Here is a 14,422-nt window from a genome sequence, read left to right as displayed (position 1 = left end):
TTGCATGATATATTCAAAATGCTGAAACACAAACAAACAAACCCTGCTAACCATGAATACTATACCTGATAAACCTATCCTTCAAAAATGAAGGGGAGAAAAATACTTTCTCAGCTAAACAAAAGTTGAAGGATATTAAACAGCCACATAAGAGCTTAAGAAATTATGAAACTCATTAGTAAAGGTAAATATACAGACAAAAACAGAATTCCATATTATTATTTCAGTGGTGGATAAATCATTTTTCATTCTAGTAAAAAGTTGAAGGACGAAAGTATTAAAAATAACTAAAACTAAATCATGTTATTGGATACACAATATAAATAGAAATATATTGTGACATGACCATATAATGGGGAAGGAGAGATGAAAGTGTAGATTTGTTTGTAAGTGGAGTTGTTATCACCTTAAATAGACTGTTACAACTATATTTTATATAAGCCCCAAGTTATCCACACAGAGAATACTTAGAGAAGTTACACAAAAGAAAAGGAGAAAGGAATCAATACAAATAATAGCAACAACAACAAAACACAAAGACAGTTGGAGAGAAAAAAAAGGACAAGAGAACGATAAGACAAATAAATCAGTTAACAAAATGGTAATAGGAAGTCCTTTTCTATAAATAATTATTTTAAATGTAAGTTGATTAAGCTTCCCAGTCAAAAGATATAGAGTGGATGAATGGATGAAAAACCAAGACTATGTGCTATCTACAAGAAAGAAGCGGACAGGCTGGAAAATGAAGGGATGTTAGAAATGTAATATATCCCTTTCTTACAGCAATTCAAAGAAAGCAGAAGTGGCTATAAACATATCAAACAAAATGGACTTTAACTCAAAAAGTGTCTCTAGAGACAAAGAATGTCATCATGTAATGATAAAGAGTCAATTCAACAAGAAGGTAGAACAATTATTGGGTGCAATATATATATGCACACAACAGGGCACCTAAGTACATAAAGGAAATACTGACAGATATGAAAGGGGAAATTGATAAAAATACAATAATAATAGGAGACTTTAATAAGTCTCACTTTCAATAATGCATAGAACATCCAGAAAGAAAATCAATAAAGAAACAGCTGACTTGAACAATACTATAGACAAAATGGACCTAACTGATACACACAGAACTTTCCACCCAACAGCAAGCACACATGGAACATTCTCCAAGATAGATCACATGTTAGTTAACAAAACAAGTCTTAGTAAATTTAAGATCTAAGTCATACCAGCTATTTTTTTTTTACCACAACAGAATGAAACTAGAAATCAATAACATCAAGAAAATGGGAAAATTGGCCGGCCGGTGGCGAGGGATGTGGGGGGAGAACTTTCTAGAGACGGCGGCCGGTTCGGGCTCTGGAGCTCCTTTCTGCGAAAGGTGCTTTCTGAACCCCTTTGCTCTCTGTGAAGTTGACTCTGCTGGAATTTGGTGCTTATTTTCCTACCTACAGGGTTTTTGCTTATAAGAGAAATCAAATCTCCATGTTATGGCGAAACTGGGACTTTCTGGAATAATGCAAGGGGTTCAGAGAATTGAAGAGAGCCTGACAGATGGAATCAAAGCTGCAGGACTTCCCTGGTAGATCAGTGGTTACGAATCCGCCTGCCAATGCAGGGGACATGAGTTTGAGCCCTGATACGGGAAGATCCCACATGCCGTGGAACAGCTAAGCCTGTGCGCCACAACTACTGAGACTGTGCTATAGAGCCCATGAGCCACAACTACTGAGTCCGCCTGTCAGAACTACTGAAGCTCACTTGCATAGAGACCGTGCTCCACAACAAGAGAAGCCACCACAATGAGAAGCCCGCGCACCGCAACAAAGAGTAGGCCCCACTTGCTGCAACTAGAGAAAGCCTGTGCAGAGCAATGAAGACCCAATGCAGCCAAAAATAATAAATAAATAAATAAATAGATTTTAAAAATATATATTGCATTATAATATTAGAATATTTTACTACTGAGTAAATTTATGTATTATATTAGCTCTAGAGGAAATCTGAGAAACCATGTTGTTTAACTGCATCTACAATATTACAAGGAAGAAAAACTTAAAGGCACAAAACAGGCTTGCTGAAGGTAAGAGGTAGAAAGCAGTTCTATTCTTTCCTTAGAGCCATGGCACTTTTTTTGTAATATAATTTAGTGTTTTTATGGAATATTCACTCTTTATTCCATAAGAGAGGCCTGTGGTTCTTTCATTTGACTTTTAGAGCCCTATTCCTTTACTTCACACTTTTCCATTTTTAAGAAATTTTCTCCAAAGAGAAAACCTTACTTGGTTCTGAATGGCTTCCTGGAAGATGAGAAGTTGAGTGGACCTCAGGGATGACTGGGGAAGGACAGAAACCTGGCTTGTTCCACAGAAAGAGAAGACTCCTGAGGAACTAGCTTTAGAATGAGATGTCTTCTCATTGTTGGTCAGCTCAAGTGGACAATCAAGGTCTCTTGGGAAGTGACCCAAGGCATTTTCACCTGGGAACAAACTTCAAGCAAGAATAGCTAAAGGACCATCTTAGCCTCAAGAATTTTTAATAAAATACTCCAAGATTGTCTAACCTAGGCCATTATCATTTCAAACGAACTTCTCTAGATAATTATTGTAAAATATTTTTCCAACTAACTGCATGATGGGACTTTCCCTGTGGTTAACCATAAACCAGTAAGAATTTGAGGATTTTTATCAAGTATTATGCTCTGGTTGTAAAAGTATTGGTCTGAAACCAGGCTTTCTGAAGCTATGCAGAAAGTGCGGCCAGCCTACAGTTTGAGAGATATGAAGCTACCTCATGTTGATGGTACTTCAGGCTCTCCATTTCTCCTAGTTCAGGCTGGTTTGGTGACAGTAGCAGAGTTGCTTTCCTTAACAAAGCTCAATGTAAATGCCATGGCAGTTTACGCAGAAGGACATAAAATAGAGCGTCTAGATGTGAAGACACCAAGGTGGGGAATTTGGAGAGATGATAACACAAAAGAAATCTCCTAAGAAATCCCTCATTTAAGAATCAAAATGATTGAGTAAAGCCTGTGAGGGAGACGTAGGAATACCATTCAGGCAGAGTAAAACTAGGGCAGTGAAGTAGCTTGGAATCAAGCCATTAGGGAAGAATTTACTTGAGATTCAAGAGATACCTTATAAATAAGGAGGGAGAAGAGGCAGGTGAAAATGGGGTTGTTAGGACAGGTGAAGGGATTAGTTTTGAAAATGGGAGCAGGGTATTTCTTTGTGACAAAATTGAAGAAGTGTATAGGAGGAAATAAGGTAAACTTTTCAGATTAGAAAAGAGAGGAAGTCAATCAAGCTTATTAATGACTTAAACCTTTTCAGTGAAATAGCCTCTGGGTTTTGATGTAGAAGACATACTAGGAATTTGAGGAATGTGAAAATTATTTACAATAGACTCTAGGGAAAATAATGAAGAAAAGATTGCTAACTAATTTAAGCCTGGTTGAATTTAGTTAGCATGATTTTAAATGAGTACAATCAACCATCATGGGTATGAGAACGATGGAAACCATAGGATTAACCCAAAACAGGGGATTATCATTGCTGGTATAACAAAATGCCAGGGGAACAAAGGATTCTACGTTGATTTTTGGACATCTCTGAAACGACTTACCATGAAGGCTAGGCTGGGACAATAAAAAATGGGGCAGAGATAAAAAAAGGACTGTGGAAGGAAAATAAAAATGGAATTGGTGTTGCTAAAAGGATCTCTAAAATGGAGCCAGGAGGCCATTAATAATGTGTGACTTATATATGTCTCAGCCTGGATGGATCTGATCTTTTGACCACTTACTGTCCTGATGATGTCATCCAAAATATCTGCCAGAAACTCAAGATACTTTTTGGACCCTTACTCTAAAATACCTTGGAACAGCCTAAATACTTATCAGACCCCTACCCTAAAATAACTTGTGATTCTTAAGGACAAATATTTCCTGACTCACATGGGAGACAAACACAATTCTCACCAGGCAACTTTTAACAACCTCATGGCTTTTTGTTTTTATAAGCCCCTGATTATTTCTCTTCCCCAGAACACTCTTTCAGGGTTACCTGAATCTGTGCCTTCTGAATTGCAATTATTTATACCCCAAATAAACTCTTTTCTTATTAAAAAAAAAAAAAAGAAAATGGGAAAATTTACAAATATGTAGAAATTAAACAACATACTCTTGAACAACCATTGGATCAAATGGGAAATAAAAAGAGAATTTTAAAAATATCTCAAGATAAATTAAAATGAAAACACAATGAAACTATGGGATTCAGCAAAGCAGTACTAAGAGGGAAATTTATCAGAATAAATGCCTACATTAAAAAAAAAAAAAGATCTCAGGGAGAGCAGCCATGATGGCAGAGTAGAAGGACCCTGAGCTCAACTCCTCTCACAGACACACCAAAATCACAGCTAACTGCAGAACAACCACTGATGAAAAAGACTGGAACCTACTAGAAAAGATCTTCTACAACTAAAGACATAAAGAAGCAACCACAATGAGATGGGTAGGAGGGGTGGACTCATGATATAATCAAATATCATACCCCCAGGTGGGCAACCTACAAACTGAAGAATAATTATATATAATAATTATATTATAATAATTATTATAGGGAATTCCCTGGTGGCACAGTGGTTGAGAATCCATCTGCCAATGCAAGGGACACAGGTTCAATCCCTGGTCCAGGAAGATACCATGTGCCGCGGAGCAACTAAGCCCATGCGCCACAACTACTGAGCCTGTGCTGTAGAGCCCACAATCCACAGGTACTGAGCCCACCTGCCACAACTACTGAAGGCTGCCTGCCTAGAGCCCGTGCTCCACAGCAAGAGACGCCACTGCAGTGAGCAGCCAACACACTGCAATGAAGAGTAGCCCCTGCTTACTGCAACTAGAGAAAGCCTGCACACAGCAACGAAGACACAACACAGCCAAAAATAAATTTAATAATAATAATTATTATAACACACAGGGTCTTGTTCACACTAGGACCCAGGGAAAAAAGTGGTGATTCCATAAAAGACTAGGCCAGACTTACCTGCTAGTATTGGAGGATCTTCTGCAGAGGCAGGGGGTAGCTGGGGCTCATTGCAGGGACAAGAACACTGGCAGCAATAGCTCTGGGGCGTACTCATTGGCGTGAGCCCTCTTGGAGGCTGCCATTTTCTCACCAACACCTGGCCTCACCCAACAGCCTGTAGACTCTAGTGCTGGGACTCCTCAGTCAAAAAAACCAACAGGGCAGGAACACAGGCCCACCCATCAGCAGACAGGCTGCTTAAAGTCTTCCTGAACACAGAGTTGCCTGATAAACATACCCCATGACACGGCCCTGCCCACTAGAGGGACAAAATCCAGTTCCACCCACCAGTGGGCAGGTACCAGACCCTCCCACCAGGAAGCTTGCACAAGCCTCTTAGACAGCATCATCCACCAGGGGACAGACAGCAGAAGCAAGAACTACAACCCTGCAGCCTGTGGAAGTGAAACCACAATCTCAGAAAGTTAGACAAAATGAGATGGCAGAGGAATATGTTGCATATGAAGGAAAAAGATAAAACCCCAGAAGAACACCTAAGTGAAGTGGAGGTAGGCAATCTACCTGAAAAAGAATTCAGAGTAATGACAGTAAAAAGTATCCAAGATCTCGGAAAAATAATGGAGGCACAGAGCGAGAAGATACAGGAAATGTTTAAGAAAAAGCTAGAAGAACTAAAGAACAAAATAACAGAGATGAACAATACATTAGCTGAAATGGAAAATACACTAGAAGGAATTAATAGCAGAATAACTGAAGCAGAAGATTGGATAAGTGACCAGGAAGACAGAATGGTGGAAATCACTGACACCGAACAGGATAAACAAAAAAGAATGAAAAGAAATGAAGACAGAAGAGACAGCTGGGACAACATTAAATGCAACAACATTTGCATTATAGGGGTCCCAGAAGGAGAAGAGACAGAAAAAGGACCTGAGAAAATATTGGAAGAGATAATAGATGAAAACTTACCTAACATGGGAAAGGAAACAGTCCCCCAAGTCCAGGGAGTGCAGAGAATACCAGACAGGATATACCCAAGGAGGAAAGCACAAAGACACATAGTAATCAAATTGAAAAAAATTAAGGACAAAGAAAAAATATTAAAAGCAATAAGGGGAAAGCAACAAATAACATACAAGGGAACTCCCATAAGGTTATCAGCTGATTTCTCAGCAGACATTCTGCAGGCCAGAAGGGAGTGGCATGATATATTTAAACTGATGAAAATGAAAATACTACAACCAAGAATACTCTACCCAGCAAGGCTCTCACTCAGATTCAACAGAGAAATCAAAAGCCTTAAGGTCAAGCAAAAGCTAACAGAATTCAGCACCACCAGACCAGCTATACAACAAATGCTAAAGGATCTTCTCTAGGTGGAAAAGAAAAGTCCATAACTAGTAACAGGAAAATTATGAATGGAAAAGCTCACTGTTAAAGGCAAACATACAATAAATGTAGGAAGTAACTGCACACAAATATGATATCAAAACCAGCAATTGTGAGAACAGGAGAGCACAAATGCAGGATATTGGAAATGCATTTGAAAGAACAAATTAAAAGAACAGCAAATTAAAACAATCTTGTTTATCTATATACTGCTATACCAAAACCATATAGTAACCACAAACCAGAAAGCTACAATAGATATACATAGAAAAAAGGAATCCAACACAACACTAAAGTTAGTCATCAAATCGCAAGAGAAGAAAACAAAAGAGGAAAGGAAGAAAAAAGACTTAGAAAAACAAACCTCAAAAAATTAACAAAATGGCGATGAGAACATACATATAGATAATTACCTTAAACATAAATGGATCACATGCTCCAACCAAAAGACACAGACTGCCTAAATGGAGACAAAAATAAGACCTGTATATATGCTGTCCACAAGAGACCCAATTCAGATCTAGGGACACATATAGACTGAAACTGAGGGGATGAAAAAAGGTGTTCCATGAAAATGGAAATCAAAAGAAAGCTGTAGTAGCAATACTCATATCAGACAAAATTAGACTTTAAAATAAAGACTGTTATAAGAGACAAAGAAGGACACTATGTAATGATCAAGGGATTGATCCAAGAAGAAGATATAACAATTGCAAACATATATGCACCCAACACAGGAGTACCTCACATCCATAAAAGGAGAAACTGACAGTAACACAATAATAGTGGGGGACTTTAACACCCCACTTCCATCAATTGACAGATCATCCAGACAGAAAATCAATAAGGAAACACAGGCCTTAAATTACACATTAGACCAGATGCACTTAATTGATATTTATAGAGCAGTCCATCCAAAATCAGCAGAATACACATTCTTCAAGTGCACATGGAACATTCTTCAGAATGGATCACATTGTGGGCCCCAGAGCAGGCCTCAGTAATTTAAGAACATTGAAATCATATCAAGCATATGTCCTGACCACAATGCTATGAGATTAGAAATGAACTACAAGAAAAAAAAAAAAATGTAAAAGAAAAAGAACACAAACACGTGGAGGCCAAGCAATATGCTACTAAACAACCAATGGATCACTGAAGAAATCAAAGACATCATCACAAAATACCTAGAGACAAATGAAAATGAAAGGATAATGATCCAAAACCTGTGGGATGCAGCAAACACAGTTCTAAGAGGGAAGTTTATAGCAATATAATCTTATCTCAAGAAACAAGAAAAATCCCAAATAAACAACCTAGACTTATACCCTAAATCAACTAGAGAAAGAAGAACAAACAAAACCCAAAGTTAGTAGAAGGAAAGAAATCATTAAGATCAGAGCAGAAATAAATGAAATGGAGACTAAGACAACAATAGAAAAGATCAATGAAACTAAAAGTTAGTTCTTTGAAAAGATAAACAAAATTGATAAATCTTTAGCCAGACTCAAGAAGAAAAAGAAGAGGACTCAAATCAATAACATTAGAAATGAAAAAGGGGAAGTTACAATGGACACCACAAAAATACAAATGATCATAACAGACTACTACGAAAAACTATATGCCAATAAAATGAACAACTTAGAAGTGGACAAGTTCTTAGAAAGGTGTAATCTCCCAAGAATGGACAAGGAAGAAATAGAAAATATGAACAGACCAATTACCAGTACTGAAATTGAATGAGTAATTTAAATCCTTCCAACAAATGAAAGTCCAGGACCACATGGCTTCACAGGTGAATTCTACCAAACATTTAGAGAAGAGTAAACATCTATCCTTCGGAAACTATTCCAAAAAATTGCAGAGGAAGGAAGGAACATTCCTAAACTCATTCTATGATGCCACCATCACCCTGATACCGAAACCAGACAAAGATAACAAAAAAATTGAAAATTATATGCCAATAGCATTGATGAATAGATACAAAAATCCTCAACAAAATGCTAGCAAACGAAATCCAACAATATATTAAAAGGATCATACATCATGATCAAGTGGGATTTATCCCAGGGATACAAGGATTTTTCAATATCTCTAAATCAAAGTGTGATACACCACATTAACAAATTAAAGAATAAAAACTATCATCTCAATAGATGCAGAAAAAGCTTTCAATAACATTCAACATCCATTTATAATAAAAGCTCTACAGATAGTGGGCATAGAGGGTACATACATCAACATAATAAAGGCCACATATGACAAACCCACAGCTAACATCATACTCAATGGTGGAAAGCTGAAAACATTTCCTCTATGATCAGGAACAAAACAAGGATGCCCACTCTCACCACTTTTATTCAACATAGTTTTGGAATTTTTTTTTTTTTTTTTTTTTTTTTGCTGTACGCGGGCCTCTCACTGTTGTGGCCTCTCCCGTTGTGGAGCACAGGCTCCGGATGCTCGGGCTCAGTGTCCATGGCTCACGGGCCCAGCCGCTCCACGGCATGTGGGATCTTCCCGGACCGGGGCACAAACCCGTGTCCCCTGCATTGGCAGGCGGGCTCTCAACCACTGCGCCACCAGGGAAGTCCTAGTTTTGGAATTTTTAGCCACGGCAATCAGAGAAGAACAAGAAATAAAAGGAATAAAAATTGGAAAAGAAGTAAAACTGTCACTGTAGATGACACGATACTATACATAGAAAATCCTAAAGATGCTATCAGAACACTACTAGAGCTCAACAATGAATTTGATAAAGTTGCAGGATACAAAGTTAATACACAGAAGTCTGTTGCATTTCTATACACTAACAACAAAATAGAAGAAACAGAAATTAAGGAAACCATCCCATTTACCATCACATCAAAAAGAATAAAATACCTAGAAATAAACCTACTTAAGAAGACAAAAGACCTATACTGTGAAAACTATGACACTGATGAAAGAAACTGAAGATGACAAAAACAGATTTAAAGATATACCATGTCCTTGAATTCAAAAGAATCAATATTGTTAAAAAGAACATACTAAACAAGGTGATCTACAGATTCAATGCAGTCCCTATCAAAATAAAACTGGCATTTTTCACAGGTCCAGAATAAAACAAAACTTTTAATTCATTTGAGACCCAAAAGACCCTGAATAGCCAAAATAAACTTGAGAAAGAAAAATGAAGCTGGAGGAATCAGCCTGCCTGACTTCAGACTATAACGTTACAGAAATCAAAACAGTATGGTATTGGCACAAAACCAGACATATAGATCAATGGAATAGGGTAGAATGCCCAGAAATAAACCCTCACACTTATGGTCTATTAATCTATGACAAAGGAGGCACGAATACACAATAGAGAAAAGACAGCCGCTTCAATAAGTGGTTCTGGGAACATTCTCTAACACCATATACAAAAATGAACTCCAAATGCTATAAAGGCCTAAATATAAGACTGGGTACTATAAAACTCCTGGAGGAAAACATAGGCAGGACACTCTTTGACATAAATTACAGCAATATTTTTTAGATCCGTCTCCTAGAGTAATAGAAATTTAAAAAAACAAATGAGACTTAATTAAACATAAAAGCTTCTAAACAGCAAAGTAAACCATAAACAAAATGAAAAGTTAACCTACAGAATGGGAGAAAATATTCGCAAACAATGCAATGGACAAAGGCTTAATTTCCAAAATATACAAACAGCTCACACAGCTTAATATCACAAAAACAAAAATCTCAATCAAACAATTGGCATAGGCCTTAAATAGTCATTTCTCTAAAGAAGACATAGAGATGGCCAACAGGGACCTGAAAAGATGCTCAATATCACTATTAGAGAAATGCAAATCAAAACTTCAATGAGGTATCAACTCATACAGGTCAGAATGGCTATCATCAAAAAGGAATGAAATTAGGTCATTTGTAGAGATGTGGATGGACCCAGAGTCTGTCATACAGAGTGAAGTAAGTCAGAAAGGAAAAAAACAAATATCGTATATTAACGCATATATGTGGAATCTAGAAAAATGATACAGATGAACCTCTTTGCAGGGCAGGAATATAGATGCAGATGTAGAGAACGAACATGTGGACACAGGGGAGGAAGGGGAGGATGGGATGAACTGAGATTAGGATTGACATATATACACTACCATGTGTAAAACAGATAGCTAGTGGGAACCTGCTGTATAGCACAGGGAGCTCAGCTCAGTGCTCTGTGATGACCTAGATGGGGGTGGGAGGAAGGGTGGGAGGGAGGTCCAAGAGAGAGGGGATATATGTATACACATAGCTGATTCACTTTTTGTACAGCAGAAACTAACACAACATTGTAAAGCAACTATACTCCAACAAAAAAATAAAGTTAAAAAAAGTCTATAAATAATAAGTGTTGGAGAAGGTGTGGAGAAAAAGGAATCCTCCTATACTGTTGCTGGGAATGTAAATTGGTGCATCCACTATGGGGAACAGTATGGAGCTTCGCAAAAAACCTAAAAATACAATTACCATATGATCCAGCAATCCCACTCCTAGGTATATATTCAGACAAAACTATAAGTTGAAAAGATATATGCACCCCAGTGTTCATAGCAGCACTACTTACAATAGCCAAGACATGGAAGCAACCTAAATGTCCACTGACAGATGAATGTACAAAGAAGATGTGATATATATATATATATAAATATATAATAGAACATTACTCAGCCATAAAAAGAATGAAATAATGCCATTTGCAGCAATACAGATGGAACTAGTGATTATCATATTGTGAAGTCAGAAAACAAATACCATATGATATCACTTATATGTGGAATCTAAAATATGATACAAATGAACTTATTTACAAAACAGAAATTGACTCACAGACATAAAAAACAAACTTGTGGTTACCATAGGGGAAAGGGGGGAGGTATACATTAGGAATTGGGGATTAACGTATACACAGTACTATATATAAGATATATATATAGATATAGATATATAGATATATATAGATATATATATAGATATAGATATATAGATATATATAGATATATAGATATATATATAGATATCTATATATCTATAGATATATAGATATCTATAGATATATATATAGATATATAGATATATATATAGAGATATCTATAGATATCTATAGATATCTATATATCTATAGGTATATAGATATATATATAGATATATAGATATATATATAGATAAACTAGCATAATACAAAAGAAAATCATCAAACCATAAAAGGCAAAAGAAAGGATCAAATACAAAATCAACAGGAAAACAAGGTTTAAAATGGAAATAAATACATATCAATCAATAATTACCTTAAATATCAATGAACTAAATACTCCAATCAAAAGATATAGAGTAGCAGATTGGATTAAAAAAACCCAAGAGCTTACAATATGCTGCCTAAAAGAAACCCAATCTAGGGCAAAGGACACACATAGATTGAAAGTGATGGGATGGAAAAAGATATTTCACGCAAACAGAAATGACAAGAAAGCAGGGGTTGCAATACTCATATCAATCAAAATAGACTTTAAAACAAAGGCTATATATATGGGGGTGAGGTCCAAGAGGGAGGGGATATATATATATACATATAGCTGATTCACTTCACTGTACAGCAGAAACTAACACAACATTGTAAAGCAATTATACTCCAATAAAAAAAGGCTATAAAGAAGGACACTAAACAATAATAAAAGGATCAATAAACGGAGAGGATATTACACTCATCAATATTATGCACCCAGTAAAGGGGCACCCAAATACTAACAGACATAAAGGGAGAAACTGACAGGAATACAATAATAGTAGGATATTTTAACACCCCACTCACATCAATGGACAGATCTTTGAGACAGAAAATCAATAAGGAAACAGAGATCCTAAATGACATAATAGAACAGTTAGACTTAATTGATATTTTCAGAAAATTACATTTAAAAAAAGTCAGAATGTACATTCTTATCAAGTGCACATGGAACATTCCCTAGGATGGACCACGTACTAGAGCACAAATCAAGCCTCAACAAATTTAAGACTATAGAAATTATTTCAAGCGTCTTTTCTGAGCACAGTGGAATGACATTAGAAATCAACCATAGAAAAAAGAAACGAGAATAAACAATTACATAGAGACTAAACAATATGCTACTAAAAAACAAATGGGTCAATGATGAAATCAAAGAAGAAATTAGAAAATAGCTTGAAGCAACTGATGATGAAAACAGAACCACACAAAATCTATGGTATGCAACAAAAGCAGTTCCTAGAGGGAAGTTCATAGTGATACAGGCCTTCTTTAAGAAAAAAGTAAAATCTCAATTAAACAACCTAACTCACCACTTAAAAGAATTAGAAAAAGAAGAACAAACAAAAACTAAGGTCAGCGGAAGGAAGGAAATAATAAAGTCAGAGAGGAAATAAATGAGATTTTAAAAAATAAAAAAATAAATAAAACCAAGAGCTGGCCTTTGAAAGGGTAAACAAAATTTACAAACCTCTGGCCAGGCTCACCAAGGAGAAAAGGGAGAGGACCCACATAAACAAAACTAGAAATGAAAAAGAGACATAACAATTGATACTGCAGAAATACAAAAAACCATAAGCGAATACTATGAACAATTATATGCCAACAAATTGGACAACCTAGAAGAAATGGACAACTTTCTAGAAACAGAGCACACCAAAACTGAATCAAGAAGAAATAGATCACTTGAGCAGACCAATAGCTAGAAATGAAATAGAATCTGTAAAAAAACAAAAATAAAAAAACTCCCTACAAACAAAAGTCCAGGACCAGATGGCTTCACTGGGGAATTCTACCTAACATACAAAGAAGAACTTATACTGATCCTTCTCCAACTCTACCAAAAGATTGAAGAGGAAGGAACACTCCCCAAAACATTCTATGAAGCCATCATCACCCTGATACCAAAACCAGACAAAGACACTACCAAACAATAAAATTACAGGCCAATATTTTTGATGAAGATAGCTGCAAAAATTCTCAGCAAAATATTAGCAAGCTGAATACAACAACATATAAAAAACATCATACACTATGACCAAGTTGGATTCATCCCAGGGTCACAAGGATGGCTCAACATATGCAAATCAATTGATGTGATACACCACATCAATAAAAGAAAGGACAAAAACCACATGATCATCTCAACAGACTCAGAAAAAAACATTTGATAAAATTCAACATAGATTCATGATAAAAAAACCTTTAGGAAAATGAGTATAACATGAACATACCTCAACATAATAAAAGCTATTTATGACAAACCTGGAACCAATATAATACTCAATGGTGAAAAGCTGAAAGCCTTCCTGCAAAAATCTGGAACAAGACAAGGATGCCCACTCTCACCACTTCTATTCAATACAGTATTGGAATTCCTAGCCACAGCAATCAGACAAGAAAAAGAAATAAAAGGTATCCAAAGTGGAAGGGAAGAGGTACAATTGTCATTATATGCAGATGACAAACTATTTATAGAAAACCCTAAAAAATCCACACAAAAACTATTAGAACTGATAAAGGAATTCAGATGTGCAGCAGGATAAAAGATTAACGTATAGAAATTGGTTGCATTTCTTTACACTAACAATGCAGTATCAGAAAGGGGATATAAACAAACAATCTCTTTTAAAATTGCATCCAAAGGGCTTCCCTGGTGGCGCAGTGGTTGAGAGTCCACCTGCCGACGTAGGGGACAAGGGTTCGTGCCCCAGTCCGGGAAGATCCCACATGCCATGGAGCGGCTGGGCCCATGAGCCATGGCCACTGAGCCTGTGCATCCGGAGCCTGTGCTCCACAGCGGGAGAGGCCACAACAGAGAGAGGCCTGCGTACCACCAAAAAAAAAAAAAAAAAAAAAAAAATTCCATCCATAAAAAACAAAAGACTGAGGAATAAGCCTCACCAAGGAGGTGAAAGACATATGCTGAGAACTACAAAAC

Source organism: Orcinus orca, chromosome 1, assembly GCF_937001465.1.
Source record: "Orcinus orca chromosome 1, mOrcOrc1.1, whole genome shotgun sequence".
Taxonomy (NCBI): domain Eukaryota; kingdom Metazoa; phylum Chordata; class Mammalia; order Artiodactyla; family Delphinidae; genus Orcinus; species Orcinus orca.
Note: the sequence above shows the minus strand (reverse complement) of the source record.